Source organism: Telopea speciosissima, chromosome 1 (genome assembly GCF_018873765.1).
Source record: "Telopea speciosissima isolate NSW1024214 ecotype Mountain lineage chromosome 1, Tspe_v1, whole genome shotgun sequence".
In the NCBI taxonomy this organism is placed as follows: Eukaryota; Viridiplantae; Streptophyta; class Magnoliopsida; order Proteales; family Proteaceae; genus Telopea; species Telopea speciosissima.
This window is the reverse complement of record NC_057916.1, coordinates 71,136,977-71,143,305: the sequence shown is the minus strand read 5'-3', so window position 1 is coordinate 71,143,305 and position 6,329 is coordinate 71,136,977.

The following is a 6,329-nucleotide window of genomic DNA, read 5'->3' as shown; positions in this document are numbered from 1 at the left end:
GCACTATACATGCTGTCAACCTCATGAAAAAGTTGGTTGTCAACATGGATATGGATATGAGAGAAATATCAGCTTAGATTGGTAAAACAAAGCCTTGCTTTGCCCCTATTTTATTAATTCAGATATATTTGATGCCTAGTTAGCAAAAGCGCATTTTACCATTTGTTTCCAAAACATATGGGAAAAAATAGCAAATGGCAAGCATTCCTGTTTTAAATGTGTAAAGAATCCCAGAACATGTAACCAGTGCCTGGCAAAGAGAAGAGAGAAGATAGAAAGAGATGGAGAAGAAGAGAGAACAACGGGAGAAAAGGACTGATAGAATATTTCATCTACCGTACCAGCCAACATATATTTATATTAAGCCTAAAACAGAATTACAAAAGGAATATAACTCTTACCTATTTAAGCCTAACCCTAAACCCTAAATAGAAGCTTCTTAGACTAGGAAACTAACAATTAAAGACATAAAGAAATAAAGGAAACCAACCACGATAAGGGGACTCCCCCTATCATATTACATATCTTAACACCCCCCCTCAAGCTGGAGTATACATATATCAAAGGAAAGCTCCAGCTTGGACCAACACGAACAGATATGAAAGGCAGCACCAGTCTTGAACACATGTAGTAGTCATAGACGCCAGCGAGCTCAAAGCAGCACTTCAATCAATTATCATAAATCCATAAACACTATCAGCCCAAACAAATCCAATCAGCAATAGTATCACGCCAACACCAAAAGCTCTTCCCAAGGAAGACAACAAAATGTAGCACCCAACAACTACATCAAACATCACTTCCAATGAAGGCAACAAAATGCAAGTAGTAACCTGTTCAAACAAAGACAGATAAAGTGCAACTCCAATGGTTATACAAAAGCCCATAAAAGTGCAACTCCAGTGGCTACACAAAATCTCATAAAAGTGCAGCTCCAGTGACTACACAAAATCTCATAAAAGTGCAGCTCCAATGGCTACACAAAAGCCCATAAAAGTGCAGCTCCAGTGGCTACACAATCCCACAAAAGTGCAGCTCCAGTGACTACACAAAATCTCATAAAAGTGCAGTTCCAATGGCTACACAAAAGCCTATAAAAGTGCAGCTCCAATGGCTACACAAAAGCCTATCTCGAGGAAGGCACTCCAACAACAATCGCAACTCATTCCGTAGTCCCAATTAGACTCACTCCTGAGCTCCAAACACATAAAAAAGACTCAGAGAAAATTGCTTGCAATAGACATCAGACATCTTCAATCTCCCCCTCATGTGTAGCATTACAAGTGAACAAATAACGATCAATAATCAGCATCTCAACAAATCTTATAAGCAAGAGCACCGAAAAATAAGATCCCAATAAATTAATCTTCAATCACGATCAGCCACATATAATCGCCAATAAAATAAGCACCCCTCATGATAGCAAACAAAATCCCAAACTTATGCAACGGGGTCCACCAAAGCAAGATTATGGTAAATTTGTAATTAATCCATCAATCCCAATGCAATCCCAGACTTAAACCAAATTATTGATCCACCCAAGAGAGGTAAAAGACAAGTACAAGGAAGTAGTGGCAATCTGGTAATTAACCAAAATTTTCAAGTGGCTCTTGGGTAGATAAATAGGGGAATGGCAGAATGGTAAATAACTAAAAGTTGAAAAAGGATGGCATAGCTGTAATTTGGTGAAATTCAGTTCAAAACACAATCCAAGCCAAAGGGCAAACTTGGAACAATGAAGAAGATAAGGGTAACTTGTAATAAACTTGAGCAGAATGGGTAATAGTAAAGTGTAGAGGCAGACTTGGGAAGGAAACTAGAGAAAGAAAAAGAAAAAGACAACCATCCCAGCAAGGCAGCAACTAAGAAATTATAAACCCATTCGACGAAGGGACAACTCAGGGAACAGAAAACCCAAAAAGTAGGATTCTTCAAGTCTTCAACCTCTCAGTAAAACCAGAAAAGATACGATTCCAGCAAAGGGAGATTAAACAAAAAAACCTGCAACTCCAATCTGGCGGTAGAGCTCAGAACCAGATCTGAGTTCCAACTGGTTTCTCACAACAAACAAAAGGGGAAAGAGAAACAAATCTATAGCAGCAATCAAAGCAGAAAATCGATCCTGGAAGGTAGGCCAGCAGCAATCGAAGCCGTATCAAGTAGAAGTCAATTAGAAGGAGAAGCAAATCCCAGCAACATACTAGATGCAACAATACAAATCAAATACGAAATAGGAATCCCTGGCAGAAACATCAGCATCGATAGGAGCATTACAAGTGCAAATCGATTCAACGAATCAATACCCAGATAAGCAAACAAAAAGCAGTGGCAGCCATCGAGTCCAGGAGACAACATATACTCCATCAACCAAGCCTTCGAACCAACAAATATCAGAAACCATAGCAGCAACAGCAATAATCGAAGAACCAATGAACCACTCAACATCAAACAAAAGGGGCTTCAACAATATCAAAACGCCATCAACAATTGACTACCATATTCAGCAATTTCATAACCCCAAAATCGATACCAGAAACCAAACAATCCATGTGGCAGAACAAACACCACTGCCAGCAAACCTTCGAACCAAACATGTATGATTCGTCATACTATACTTCAGCCTTCAGCATACGAAATCCTAGTTCTGCTTCTATGAACTAGGGTTTCCTTCTTCAAACTAGAGACTTAAAACGACTCTCAAAATGGCTTTAATGGAGAGAATCAGGTACTGGTTACAACTGCTCTGATGAACTGGTAAAAAGAAAGCGGCCGTTCACGTCAGGGAATGTCAATTGTGTTGATTCCGTTGCTTGTACTTTTCTTTTATTCATCGAGGTTGGGTTGGTGTTCAGTGTACCCTACTGTATCGAAAAGAATGCATTTCATTCAAAGTGAGATGCTCCAAAGAAAAGAAAAAGAACGTTTGTAAATGTAAAGAATCCCAGAACATGTAACCAGTGCCTGGCAAAGAGAAGAGAGAACAATGGGAGAAAAGGGCTGATAGAATATTTCATCTACCGTACCAGCCAACATATATTTATATTAAGCCTAAAACAGAATTACAAAAGAAATATAACTCTTACCTATTTAAGCCTAAAACCTAAACCCTAAATAGAAGCTTAATTAGACTAGGAAACTAACAATTAAAGACATAAAGAAATAAAGGAAACCAACCACGATAAGGGGACTCCTCCTATCATATTACATATCTTAACAAAATGCGTTTAAAACGTGTTCCCCTTTTTTTAGTGTTTTTTAAGACCATAGACTTGTTGATACTTAACTGACCATATCTCTCTCAACCGAACTCCGATTGACCTGATTCTTTCGCCAACGTAACGCTGATTCGAAGGGCTACACTTCTCATGTTATCACTTTTTAACTCATGTTCAACGCACAGACCCCGAAATTGAGCTACAAACTAATACATTTACTGAAAAGGGTTTCTAAAATGATGACTGCCAACTCTAACAAAACATGCATCATTCTAGGAGTGTGTTGGTTATGTTAACAACAATGAACAACACCATAGCCAAGCCACATTGTGCAGTTGGACTTTGGAGATGTTCTGTATTTTGGATGATCGATGGTATGTCTTTGAACTTATAATGGGTTTTGGAATATATATATATATTATATATATATATATATGTATGCATTAATGTTGGATGTTATAGTTGACATTAGATGCGGGTATTCAGGTAATAATCCCTCAATATACATGAAAATATTGCCCTTTTTTGGTCCCTTTTTTTTTAAATGTACACGTTTAAAACCCATACTGTCCATTTCTGTTTTTTTTTTTCTTTTTTGCCGTTTTCTGTTTCTTTGACCATACTGTTCGGAGTTTTATGCCGTTTAAACCCGTATCGTTCGTTTTCGGTTTTGCTAACTATGTTTTGATGTGCTCCTGAACTGAAATTGCAAATCTTCATCTAAAATCATTTTCCTTCACGACTGTTGTACAGTTTACTAGAGATTCTTTACTTCTTGAACCTGCTGTTTGATCCTAGCTAATCTTCTTGAAACTCAAAACTACTATTTTGTGATATGTTAACAGGAATAAAATTAGAGCTGAATGCTTGGATAGTCTAAGGCAGACCCCAAGCCATATATTTATAATCAATAGAAAATATTACATGGACAGAACTGTCCCTAACTAAGCCGACATGGCTGTACATATCATAAAATAGGTAAAAAGTCCAGAATACCCCCACGGTATTCTGGCCCATACACCAACACTCCCCCTCAAGTTGGAGCATATATGTCATGCATGCCCAACTTGACTAAGATAGGAAGAAACACTTTTTCACTTAGTCTCTTAGTGAACACATCGGCTAACTGATCAGTAGACTTCACAAAGGGAACACAGATGAGTCCGGCTTCGAGCTTCTCCTTGATGAAATGTCGGTCAACCTCCACATGCTTAGTACAATCATGCTGGACAGGGTTATGAGCAATGCTAATGGCTGCTTTATTATTACAATAAAGCATCATAGGAAGATGGACAGCAACACCAATATCCTGCAACAATCCTCTAAGCCACAAAAATTCACAGATTCCTTATGCCATTGCACGGAACTCTGCTTCAACACTGGACCTTGCCACAACATTCTGCTTCTTACTACGCCATGTGACAAGGTTTCCACCCACAAAGGAACAATAGCCAGAAATTGACTTTCTGTCGGTAGAGCCAGCCCAATCGGCATCAGTATAAGCTTCAATCTTTAGATGACCATTGGGAGATGGGAGAGAGAAGGATTCCTTTTCCTGGAGCAGACTTCAAATATCGCAAAATACGAAGGACTGCCTCCATGTGAGAGGAATAAGAATCATGCATAAACTGGCTCACCAAACTTACAGCAATGGCTATGTCAGGTCGTGTGTGAGAGAGATAGATTAGTTTGCCCACTAATCGCTGATAACGGCCTTTGTCAACAGGTTCACCCTCTTTTTCCTTAAGTCTTGTAGAAGCTTCCATAGGAGTATTTGAAGGATGACAACCTAGTAACCCAGTCTCAGACAATAGATCTAGGATATATTTTCTTTGAGAAAGAAAGATGCCCTTTGAAGTTCGAGCAACTTCTATCACTATAAAATATTTTAGAGTCTTCAGATCCTTTACTTCAAACTCACAGCCAAGGAAGTGCTTCAATTTCTTGATAGCATCACCATTATTACCAGTGACCACAATATCATCCACATGGACTATGAGAATAGTTACTTTGTCACCAACTCATCTGATGAACAAAGTGTGATCAGCATTGCTTTGCTTATATCCTGCTGAAATCATAGCCTTGTGAAACTTGCCAAACCAGGCTCTAGGTGACTACTTCAACCCATAAAAAGCATGCTTCAATTTACAAACCTTGCCCCTGGTCCTGTCATCACAGAAGCCTGGTGGAATATCCATATATACCTCTTCCTCAAGCTCCCCATGGAGGAAGGCATTCTTTACATCCAACTGCTGAAGATCCCCCCCAAGATTTGCAGCACAAGACAATAACACCCTTACAGTATTGAGTTTTGCCACTGGTACGAAGGTCTCCTGATAGTCAACTCCATAAGTTTGAGTGAACCCCTTTGCAACCAGTCGTGTTTTATAACGATCCATTGTCTCATCTGCCTTTTGTTTGATCACAAAGACCCATTTACATCCAACAGGTTTTTTCCCTGGAGGAAGAGTCACAAGATCCCACGTATTATTTTTGTTTAATGCTCTCATTTCTTCCAACATTGCAGCCTCCCACTTTCCATCTGTAGATACTTCCTGCCAATTTGAGGAATGGAAACAGAAGAAACAGAAGATACAAATGCACAAAAAGAAGGAGAAAGAGAACTATAAGGAACAAAACGAGATATGGGATGCAGAGTGCAAGTCCTAGTACCTTTGCGATGAGCAATAGGTAGGTCGGAAGAAGAGGGCTTACCAGGAGAGGAAGGATCTGGATCTTGAGCCGGCATCTGGATGGGTATCGGTGCTACAGTAGATTGAAGCTACCCCCGTTTGATACTTCCCTTTTTATAAGTGATCATATTGGAGTTGTCAATCTTCTTCTGAAACTCACCAATAGTTCTTTGGACTAGAGTCAGCTCCACCTGATCTTCTTCTGAAACTCACCAATAGTTCTCTGGACTGGAGTCAGCTCCCCCTGAATAGGAACATCAACAACACTCTTTTCCATGGTCTCCTCCTGTAAAGGACTCCCTTCGGATGAGGGGGGAACAGCCAGAGGAGGTTGGGCAGCAGCCAAAGGAGATTGGGCAGAAGCCATGGAAGGCTGGGCAGCAGCCGTAGAAGTTAGAAGAGGAGGAACCTCAAAGGACAG